The following is a 12,973-nucleotide window of genomic DNA, read 5'->3' on the forward strand; positions in this document are numbered from 1 at the left end:
CTTAACATATGAATTCAATTTTTTTTAAATTATATTAACATCAAGCAACTATTTTGCATGTCATCATTTCACATTTGTCCTCTGTAATTTGACGGAAACCAATATACTTTAATTTCCCTTACACAATCTGGTTCATCCGTCAAACAAATGACAAACATGACTGCTTCAAAGAATGCGATACAAAAATAACACATTTAACCAAAATAAAACTTCGTATTTATAATGCATCCGTTAGAAAATAAAAATATTGTCATATTACAAGCTTTATGTTAACAAAATGAATGTGATTGAATTTTCTTATCATTTTCGTGGTTAAGGGAGCTAAAATTATAACTTGCTTAATTAATGACTGATAATTCGGAAATTTAATTTTTACAATATTGTAGATATGATGCAATTCTTCAACACTAACATTTTTGTTTTAAACTTAAGCAATTTAATGTAAAGTTAGAATATTTATGAAAAATCTTGTCATGATAATGTTCACTTAAAACTACTGAGTGTTTGAAACATATAGGAGACCGAAATTTAAAATTTATATGATTATAGCATTGAATCACAATAATGCAAAAGTTTTAGAAAGAATGCACAAGTTTTGGAAATGTGATTGGCCTTTATGTGTTAAAAATATACCAAATACAAATAATGGTGACCGGAAAAATGCCCACAGGAAAAATGCTCACAGATATAAATGCTCACAGGAAAAAAGCCCACACAGAAATATGCCCACATAGGAAAAAGCTCACCTGTAAAAATGCTCACTTAGAAATATATTCACAAGGAAAAAAGCTCACACAGATATATGCTCACACGGAAATAAGCACACTGATAAATGAAATACGTAGAAATATCCTTAGATTAATCAATCAATAAATAATAGATTTGAATATCGTATATCTACGTGAATTTTTCATAGAAAAAATATTTAAATTACCAAACCATCTAAGGTATATATACATATCAAAAACTGTATAACTTATGAGTATATTCAGTTGCTATATAAGATTAACAAATGGGCCGTTTTGAATTAGGTAAAGGAGAGAAAGAAGGAAGAAAAATGAAACAGAATATACAGTAAAAAATTATTACAATTTTAATTCTTAAAAAAATAAAATAATAGTAAATATAAGTTACACAGTTTATAATATAAACATTCAGAAGAATAAGCAAACATAAATAATTATTTTATTTAAATTATGTAAAGTACCTTATTATATATAAATCACAAATATATATTTCAAAAAGTTATGAACACATAAACGTGCTGAATACTAGCTAATATATGTAAATATGTAATTATATATATATTTTTTCTTCAGTTTGGCATGTATTTACAATAGCTAATAATAAACGTTGACTGGCTTAATCTTTTATGAGTTCATCAAATAAAAACCACAATTTGGGATGGATACAATTAAATAATGAATTTAGTACCTTATGAACGCTTTCGTAACAATTTTGGGTTTTAGGAGGTTTTTCGAAGGCTGCATCATAATGATTCCACACTTCAATTGGAAACTGCAGTCTTCTAGAGTCGATGTAGTCTTCTTTTTTTGGCTCCAAAATTAAATAACTACATTCAAACACCAATTTCTATAAATATTATATCAAAAGTACGCAAAAATAGAGTAAAAAAACAAAAATTAACTGTTGGCTGTTAAAGGAATAAAAATGTCGTACAGGAGCAGTAGTATAAAATATTATAATGCAAAATTTTACTATAATTTTCATTCTTTTATATACCGCCTCTGAAAATGTTTATGTGAGTATTTGTCCAATATTTTTTTCAAATGATAAAATAATTTTTCTTTAAACAATTCAAGTATATGTACGGTGTTCAAGATTGATTAATGTAAGGATATTTCTACGTATTTTATTTATCAGTGGGCTTATTTCCATGTGAGCTTTTTTCCGCGTGAGCATATTTTTAAGTGAGCATTTTTCCATGTGAACTTTTTTCTATGTGAGCATATTTCTGTGTGGGCTTTTTTTCCTGTGAGCATTTATACCTGTGAGCACTATTCTGTGAGCATTTTTCCTCTGGGCTTTTTTCCTGTGGGTTTTTTTCCCTAGAACCACAAATAATTGGATCCATCAACCAAAAATATGTATAACAACGAATGTGTTGCACGTCATTTTTGCTCTCGTTCTTTTGTCTACTCCATCGACATTTATTTTTGCATCTTACAACATATCTAAGGAAATAACGTTTTTCGGTAGAATTTAGAACTTGTACATCTCTACATATAATAAAAGAAAGAATCTGCCTGTGTGTGTGGTGTCTTTCGTTCGCGCAGCGCGTAAGCTAATAGACCCACGGCTACGAAATTTGGAACATAGGTGCATCTAGACAAGAGCCAGTCCACCTCCAAGCGATTTTTTCGAAATTCGAATTCGAATTTTTTTTTTTTTTTTTTTTTTTTTTTTTTTTTTTTTTTGTGACGAAATCGCGTCATTTCTAGACATAATGGGATATAGGAAAGCAAGATTTTACTCTACGCACTCCATTTTCACATCGTCATGAAATGTAGGTATTTAGCTATTTTACAAACTTAAAATAAATTTCGCGTTTCAATAAATCGATTAAATACGAATTTATTTAACAAAGTGAGCTTAACACCTTTTCAACGGGATTTTTTCTGAAAAAGTTTATTTTTAAAAATGTACAGTTTATTTTTCTTTGATTTTTGGACACGTTAAACTTTCATCCTTGCGACTGCTTATACAAAACGAATTTTGGAAAAATGATAATATTTTGTATTTTTAAAAATGTTTTTAAATGAAGCTTCCGAGTACACTTCTCACATCTTTAAAAATTTGATTTTGGCAACAATTTTCCTTTCTTATTGTTGTTGATAGATTTTTGATGAAATCGCATCATTTTGAATAGTTTCATTCTTTTAGAAATATGGGTTTGGCAACAATTTTTCATCGTATTTCTTATGTCAGTGTTTTTAAGAGACTGGCATATTTCACTGTCATTTTTTTATATATAATACATTTTTATTGATTTTTTTTTTGATAATGTTGTTCTGCAGAGAAAAATTCTGCGCGGAATTTTTTGTTTTTTGAGTTTATTTCATGTTATTTTTTGCTTATTTCACTGTCTGTAAAATGTTGAAAAGTTTTGCATGATTTTTTTCTTCAACGGAAAGTTAGTTTTTTTTTATTAGGATAATTAATATTTGTATTAAGGGATATAGCTTATGTAATTTTTTTCTATTGAAAATATAAGATAAAATATCATTAATTATACTTCTCTTTTTAGAATTTTTTATTTTTTGCATTTTTTTATGTTATTTATTGCTCATTTCACGATTTTTAAAATATTGAAAAGTTTTGAGTGATTTTTTTAGGAAACAAAATTCTTAATCTCTTTATTACCATTTGAGCTCTTAAGATTTTGCAAGGGGAAGTTGGTTAATTTATTTATTAGGATATTTAATATTTGTATTAAGGAATATTGCTTATTTCATTGTAATTTTGTTATACATAATAACTTTTTTTATGAAGTTGTTCTGCAGAGTAAAATTCTACGCAGTTTTTAAATTTAATGTTTGGTGTTCCCTTCAGCCATTTTTACGGTACATTTAAAAGCCAGACGAAGGCTGGCAGCGAAGCTGCTATTGAGATATAAAAGGTGGGATATTTCAGATTGTACAGAGGTTTAAATCTGATTAATAGATGGAAGCAGTAGCATAGTCAGATCTTTTACAACTAGGGGATATTAGTTTGCATCTCTTTTTAATGAACTCTATTTATAAAATATCAGAACGACATATGGAAAAGTAAAGAATTTTTTTATTTTTTAAAGTGAACTTTAATTCCAAAATTCTAAAGTTCTATTTTATTATTATTATTGTTTTTAGTTAGCAAAATTGTAGATGAGATTCTAGAAGTTTGATTAATTGCTCCATTTGCTATTATGTAACTACTGCATTATCTTAAATGTAAGGTAACACTGCTCAAAAAAGAAAATGGGACAGTGCTATATCTGCCGTTCTACTGGGCCGATTGACAAAATTCAGACTGCGTTTTTCATGTCTCAAAAGCGAGACTTAGGATATATATTAGATTTATATATAGCACTATTCTAACATAGGTATTTTGACACAAAATCAGACTTTTTCTGAAATAACATATTAATTTTTTTTACATATTTCGGTTCTACGACTCAAATTGTGCCTAAATAGTAAATTTTGTAAAATTTGGTGCGAAATTTAAGGAGAAATTGAACAATTTATGTTCGCGCTGTTTATTCAGTTTGCGCCAAAATTAGTTCATTTGGCGAACTTCATAATATGTGGCAACCTATTTTCATTTCCATTTTTACATAGTGCGTGAATGGAAAAAAAAAGACGCGATCGTTCCTTCTTTCAAATAATGTTCTTTATCTTATATTTTTAATTATAATTGTTATTAATTTTAAGCAATTTTTTTCTTTTTCGAATTTATTTTAATTGTTTAGGTTGCATAGTTTCTTTCGAATAACAGTTTTAAAAATTTCTATTTTCTCATTCGAACTGTGTAGTTTAAATCAAAGGCGCATTGTTTATTTTATTTTTTTATTTTTTTTTTTTTTCAAATAGTTTTCTTTATACAATATTTTTAGTCATAGTTACTATTTTAGGTAATTTTTTAATTTTTAGATTTTTATTTTAATTGTTAGTGTTGTATTGTCTCTTCAGATAATTATTTTAAAATTTTCTATTTATTCATTCGAACTGAGCATTTTAAATATATTTATTAATATAAATTTTCCAGAATTTGATTTTATTTATTTGAATTGCGTTTCTTTCGGAAGAATACTTTGTAACCCAGACTACGATGCATGTGAAAACTGCATATATTAAAAGAGAAAATACAGTAAAGCACAGTTAACAAACCTTTCAATGTTCCGTTCAGAAAAGATATATATAAATAAGAGAGAAGTATAACGGACATTTTAACTTAGGATGACTTGCATACACTGCTTTAAATAGTTTTATTATTGTGCCCATTGCTTTACCTAATTTTATCCTACATTTGGTTTCTTAAAATATTATTCATATTTTAGTCAAATATTTTCTGTTTTAAATCGCAAGAATCAAATATCATAAGATTAAAAAGTTTTAAATTAAAAAAAAAGTACAAATGCTAAATTTTAAGCAAAAAAAAATATTTTTTCTTCTCTTTTTCTTCAGGCATTCTGCTTCATTCTTGCACTTTTTCTTTAGGCATTCTGCAAGTATTTTAAAAAGCATCCAACTTTTCGAAACATCTTGGTATTTCTGACAGTCATTTTAAATAAAGTTATCGCCTTCCATTTCATAAAGGCTCACAAACGGCCGAGCCGTAAAGTCGCTGAACACTGGTAGTTGACTCCGTGTTCGAATCCCGGTAAACGGGCTGGTTGCATGGGCGTTTTCGTGGATTTTCTCATGTGTAACGTGTTTGCCAGCTGATTTCCCTTAGAAATTTTTCACGAAGGCATGCTTCCTTTTAGGAAGATAGCCCTGCTTTGCCATAATTTAATAATTCAATTCAGTCCATTTTATCAGAGTGCATTTGAAGGTATGAGATAAAAGGAAAGACTGGTTTCATCAAGAGGTTTTGGTTTATTTAATTATGACAAAGCATACTAGGGCTATCTGCCTAAGGGAAGGGATGCCTTCGTGGAGGACTTTCTAAGGGAAACTGGTTACACATGGGGAAAACCACGAAAATGCTCATGCAGCCAGCCCGTTCGCATATAAGCAAAATGTACACTGCTAGGACAACGGCTTGAATTTGGCCAATGACCGTCCAGATGAGGGTCCCATTAACTCCGCCTACATGAGTGACGTCATATTTTTGACGTTTGTTTACATTCTACTGTTCGGAGTTACGAAGTGCGTTTTTTGAATGTACATTTAGTTTTTCGGAATAAAAGTGTATATATATGCGTATATATCTGTATATAACGATTTAATGTTTGTTTCGGAATATTAAGGATTATTCTTCTGTTCCAATACAAAATTAGGTCTAGTCAGATGGAAGTTACTGATGGCTGGAAGATACATGTAAAGTGTGGTTTACAAATTATTCTGCATATTGATAATCAGAAACTTTTAAGTGACAATGACTTAAATCATCTACTATATAAAATGTACCTGCGGGAATTAAACCAAGTGAAGTTAATGTTAAGTTAGTGAATCCATGTGCTATTTTGTGTCAGTAATTAATGCAGTAAATATTTTGAATCAAAATGCCACCAGTAACTATTGACATAATGTGTGTCAAGAAATCCTTAAAATACATTTCATATATATCTATCTGAATATTTACAACATTAATTGTGCTTTGATTAAGAAATCAATATGCTTTACAGGATTCAATATGCTTTCTTAGAAATAAACTTCATTTCATTATTAGAACGTAAAGAGTATAAAAGATGAAAAAGTTTGTCCACTCTAATGAACATATTGAAATGTGTGTGTGTGTGTGTATGTGTGTGTGTGTGTGTGTGTGTGTGTGTGTGTGTGATTATGGCAAAGCCTCGAGGGCTATCTAAGAGGAGGGATGCCTTCGTGGAGGACTTTCTAAGGGAAACTGGCTTGTATACACGTTACACATGGGTAAAACCACGAAAACACCCATGCAGCCAGCCCGTTCGCGGGATTCGAATATTGAAATATAATTTAGCTGTGAAACTACTGAAGTTGAATGATGAACATGTTATTTAATAAGAACTGAATATATTTAAGATATGCTACCAGCTCTGATATTTCAAGACTGTTGGATATGCTTATCTATGAAGATTAAATCACTATTAACTGACAAATTATGGTTCTGGTAAAGCATATATCATATTTGGAATCGTAGAAAGGAAGTTCATTATTTTTCTGAAATGTAAAGAAAATAATACTGAATAATTGTAAGTGCTTAGTGTAATAGACCTACTGAAATCTAATTTAGCTATAAAACTGCAATTGCTAAATGATGCTGAACAAAATTTAGCAAGAACTGAATTTAGTATGATATGCTACCAGTAATGACTATCGAAAATGCCTAACAATGAGGTATCATTACCTGTTCTAAGGTGTAACGCTGAATTGAATAAGTATACTTTTATTTCCAGGAAACATACCTTTAAGTGAATTACTTGAATTAATCAAATTCAATTTTAAAAAATCACTATTCACTGACATTATAGTTCTGGTAAAGCATATACTACAATATTTGGAATTTTCATTGTTCAGTATGCATTCTTAGAAAGGAAGCTGATTGTTTTGTTAAAATGTTAAGAAAATAATAGTGAATAACTGTAAGTGCTTAGAGTAATAGACCTCCTACTAAAATCTAATTTAGTTATAAAACTGCAAATTCTAAATGATGCTGAACATAATTTAACAAGAACTGAATTTAGAAAGATATGTTACCAGTTATGCTATCTCAAGACTATCGAAAATGCCTAACAATGAGGTATCATTACATGTTATAAGGTGTAATGTTGGATTGAATCCAATAAGTATACTTTTATTTCCTGGAAACATATCTTCAAGTGAATTGTGTGAATGTGTGTTTATAGTTCTTTACATCTAGTTAAATACAGTGAAACTTACATAAGCCAAAACTGAATGGATTAAAAAAAAAAACTTAAAGTTGCATTTCAAATTTTACATTTTCTCGTATTAAAGACTGATTACCTGGGTTTCCACTGATGGTTGGACTTGATAAAATATGTCTTGAACAGGCAATTTTTTTTTGAGAAAAAGCATTTAATATTGATTTTCTTACATTAGTATGTATTTTTAACTGTGAAGTTTGTGCATTTAAAAATTGTAATGACATTCAGATTATCATATTTTCATTTATTTCCAATTTCATTAAAAGTATTATTTTATACATTATATGTATGAGTAATAAATAATTATTGTAAATATGCTATATAACTTATATTGTGATCTTTATATTGAAACAACTTATATATTATATATGTATGAGTCATGCATCAACTCATGGCAATTGAAATTGAATTGTTAGTAAGAAATTAATGATAATAAGATGCATTGATGTATCTAATAAGATGTATTATTGATGAGAGTACATAAAATTAATCAAAACTGTAAGAAATACAGTTAAAAGGTATTATTCTATTTTCGGAACCAGATTTTGTATGGATGGATGGATGTATTCATGTTACGTGTGTGTATGCACACACACTTATACACACGTGCATAGGCCCACCAGTGGCAGAGTGGTAAAATCTTTGAACACTGGATTCGAATCCAGGCAAATTCTTTGGCTTCATGGGCGTTTTCGTAGTTTTCCCCATTTGTAAAATGTATACCAGCCAGTTTCCTTTCGAAAGTCCTCCACGAAGGCATCCCTTACCACAGGCAGATAGACCTAGTGTACTTTGCCATACTAAACTAAAATGAAACCCAAACCACTCGTGGATACATACATTACATGTCTGAATCCTGTCCCGATAACAGAAAAGTACCGGTTAAAATTGGGCTTTTAAAGATATGTGAAAAGAGTTTTGAATTAAAATCCAGACTATAATTTCATTATCTTGTAATAAATACATTGGACTTAAGATTGCACTGTAACTATTTAATATGAGTTCCACTAAGCTGTCAATAATGCTTTACATTAAGTACTAAAATCAAGATCAGAATGTTATGAATTAGTATTATTGTTCGCATACGTGCTTCACATTTAGAAGTCCATTCTATTATCAACAATTTAATATCCATTCTTAATAAATAAGAACAATATGATACTAATTATTACATTTATTTATTTACAAGTTCTATGGGTTGATCTTTGGATTATAGTAATTTGGCGATTTTTTGGCGAAAATTTGGCGACCAACTCTGTTACAGCAACCCCCTATTTTTTTTTTTTCGCCGCCATTTTGTCTTCACGGAGTAAAGACATGTTTCGTTTCTTTTTATTTACTCAACACTTTTTCCAACAATCTGCTAGCCGAATTACACTATGCTAGAAATTTTATGGTACAAAACTGCTTAATCATGACAAATATTAACTGCAAAATTGGGGAAAAGTGCAGAATCGCAAACTCCTTGCCGCGTTTTTCAAAATCGCACATACACAGTAACCATGTACACGTCGACTTATTTTTACTTAAAAAAACATCCCAGAATTGCACAAAAATGGCATTGCGCACACTCTTGACTTTATCCATCTACACTGCTATTTTCTCATAAATTACAAAAATTTGCACGAAAATGCAGGAAAATTTTGTGAATCTTTAAACTCGGTAAAAAGCACATATATGAAATTACCTGATCGCGAAAAAGTATATACCCTATCCAAGGATGAACATTTCCACGTATAATATAAATAAAATAGCCAAAAACTTTTACCTCTAAATTATCTATTATAAACGTCACCAACGAATTCATAACAAAACATTAAAAATGGTTAAAAATACTTAGTGTCAAATATTTAAATTATTTCCGTGAACGTTTACTTCCACTCAAACGTATACCAAATTGCTGCACACATATAATTCAGAAAATAACTATCATTTAATTAAAATATAATTAAACCATGTACACGTCGACTAATTTTCACTTAAAAAAACATCCCAGAATTGCACAAAAATGGCATTGCGCACACTCTTCACTATATCCATGTACACTGCTTTTTTCTCATAAATTAGAAAAATTTCACGAAAATGCAGGAAAATTTTGTGAATCTTTAAATTCGGTAAAAAGGACATATATGAAATTACCTGATCGTGAAAAAGTATATACCCTTTCCAAGGATGGATATTTGCACGTATAAAATATCCAAAAACTTTTACCTCTAAATTATCTATTATAAACGTCACCAACGAATTTATAACAAAACGTTAAAAATGATTACAAATACTTAGTGTCAAATACTTAAATTCTTTCCATGCACATTTACTTCTACTCAAACGTATTCCAAAATACTACAAACATATAACTCTCAAAATCACGATCATTAAATTAAAATATAATTAAATTAAAAAACGCTACTTAAAATATAAATAAGCACATACATTAAATTAATAAAAACTAGCTTACAATCCTAATTACTTTAAACTAAATCATTGCTAATAACAATTTTCCAATAATTATTATTTATTTACTCCTTACATTTAGAACAATGCATAAAAATAATATCCTCAAATAATTAAAAATACTAACTTACCTAATCTTCTACAGAATCTTGAGTGCATGGCGGATCACAAAATGTCCATTTTCACCAGGTTTCTTGCACCGCCATTCAAACTATCTGTAATATCCTTCCTTTCACATAATCTCATTTCATTCCCACATATTGGACATTCATACTTATCCGCAATTAAGCAATTCTTTTCAATTACACATAAACGCAATAAAAATTTCGAATTTACTTTATATACGGCCATGGAATCCAAATATTAAACAACAGTGTTTCACAGAACATAGAATGAAACTACTGCTATAAAGTACAGCAGATAGTTTTACAAATATATCCCCTTTTCCGATTAAAGAACAGTGATTCGTCCATTAATGTCACATGACATATCTCATGATCTCTCATTTCCCTCACACAAAATAATGCGTAATCGGAACTGAGTACTTTTCACATTATTCCTATCACTAAGTCCTAGGTAGTAACCTTTATCGCCTCCAAAATGTTGCCAAACTACCTGTTACCATATTCCAAAGATCAGCCGTTCTATGAATTGCAATAATTTCCTTTTCCATTATCTTCTTTTACAAAATACTTTCAGTCTATAATTCCTTTTTTAAATGTTAATTTCTCTTCATCATAAGTAAAATATATGCACACATTATTGAAGAAAAATTATTTAATTAAAATGTTCAAAGTATATTTTACAAAAAACGAACATATTGACGTCTGTAATACATTTATTAAAACTTATTTATTTACTACACAGAAATAATCAAATTCTCAGATTAATAGATAGAGTTTGAAAAGCAGAGGTCTAAGAAATCGTGTAACATTTATTTTACATAAGAATGACTGTATATACATAATGATCACAAGTTATCTTTTACTCAGACATTTCATGCTAACCTGTTTTTATTGCATTCGAGTTTTAAAACTAAGTATTTTTAATGATTTTTATACTACTGTTTCAAAATTCTGATTTTTATGCCAGTCAGAATTGATTTTCTTCGAGTATACAGAATTAAATTATTTATTTCTGGATTAGACATCGAGTAATTTAAAATATAATACTTAGTACTATTACAAAATTTAAGAACTCCAACATTTAACATGCTGCTTTTTATCACATAAAAAAATTAACCAAAATGTAAACATGTAATATTGAAAAATTTCTCTCTTAAGTAAAATTGCCACTACATAATTTCAGCACAAACTAAATATTACAGTATATAAAAGAATACAGTGTATTGCCTGTAAAATTAATGATACTTACATATTAACACAACCATCTTAGCTCAATTTGGATTTAACACATGAAAAGGTAAAAATTATTCATTGGGTGCAAGTTGATGGTTTGCACAACTTTTCTTAAATAGATACCCAAATTATTGATATCTATCATAAGTTGGCTAACATTATCAAATTATGAAAAGAAAACATACTTTAGAATTTGAAATATAAATTTTAATTATTAAATAAGGAAATAAAGCATGTTCATCTCGAAATCTTTCTGTAATTGTTTTGTCCTATTTTGTTCCCCAAGCGGTTTGTTTTTGCTTGGAAAAAAATTAAATAATTTCAGAGACTCGGCATCACACAAACTTCAGCAGCATCGGCTATCTACCAAATGCATTTCCTTTTTCTTTCTTTTAGAAATTTTGTATTCCTGTAGAGTTTCCACTGTAGTTTTTTCCATTGTTGATAAATTCCAAAGAGCATATTTTAAAATTAAGGCAAAAAATATCACAATTTGTTCATAAAAATGTTGAAACTTGAAATACAACACAAAGAATGTATACGAAAACGGTGACATTGTCCTATTAAAGGATTGTTATGAGCATTGTTTTGAGTTTGGCACATTTTAAAAATTTGACGAGTTCTACTGAGGTTTGCAAGTAATAAATTAATTGCATTGTAACATGTGCATTTTTACTGTTAAGAATATAAAATTTGTGCTTATAATAAATATCTGAACATGCTAATTATTTATTTGCCCTCTTATGTGATTTTGATAAATTAGACACTATTTATTTTACATCAGTAATCTTCAGACTAATTTAAAATTTAGTTTCAGTGTGAATTTCTTTTGTTCTCTGCTTTCTTATGTTTAAATTGACATCATGTAAAGCAACATAAAAAATAAAACTATTAAAAAATATATGAAAAGCAAACAAATGAACAGATATGAAAATTTATCAGTTCAGTTTCATAGATATTCCGTACAATAAAACCCCTAAGTTAATTCATAGGTGGGACTAATGAAAAATACAACTTCACATACAGGATCTGTCAGAAAATACATAGAAACTTTAATAGATGATATCTATATATTAGTTTCTAAGTTGAATTATCTTTATAATATCTAGTATGATATTTCCTTAACATGTTCGTACTCTCGCATATTTGTAACACATGACAGTGAACCAAAATGGATTTGGAGGACTCTGAGCGATGTTGTGTAGTACAAGAAATAGGTTAGGCTAGAGGTCCTTCATAAAAAAATTATGGTAGAATGTGCAGCAGTCTCCTCAGACACATCGACTAATTGTGTTCAAATAACTATTGTTCAAATTACTGCTCAGTATTGTGCTATAACTCTAGCTGTTAATGGCTACCGCTGTGACTGAGCAATTTAAGTTACTGTACAGGTACATATTCATAAATATTATTATTATTCCTAGCATAGCCTCTGATATGTATGATTTAATTATAATTAAGTTCAATACTAAAGTACAAGAATTTTCGGCTAATGTTTGGAATATGGTAACAGGTAGTTTGGCGACATTTTGGTAAGGCGATAAAGGTTACTAGCTAGGACTTTAGCAGTGTA

Source organism: Stegodyphus dumicola, chromosome 4 (assembly GCF_044657685.1).
Source record: "Stegodyphus dumicola isolate Sdum_Otavi_A_Nest chromosome 4, ASM4465768v1".
In the NCBI taxonomy this organism is placed as follows: domain Eukaryota; kingdom Metazoa; phylum Arthropoda; class Arachnida; order Araneae; family Eresidae; genus Stegodyphus; species Stegodyphus dumicola.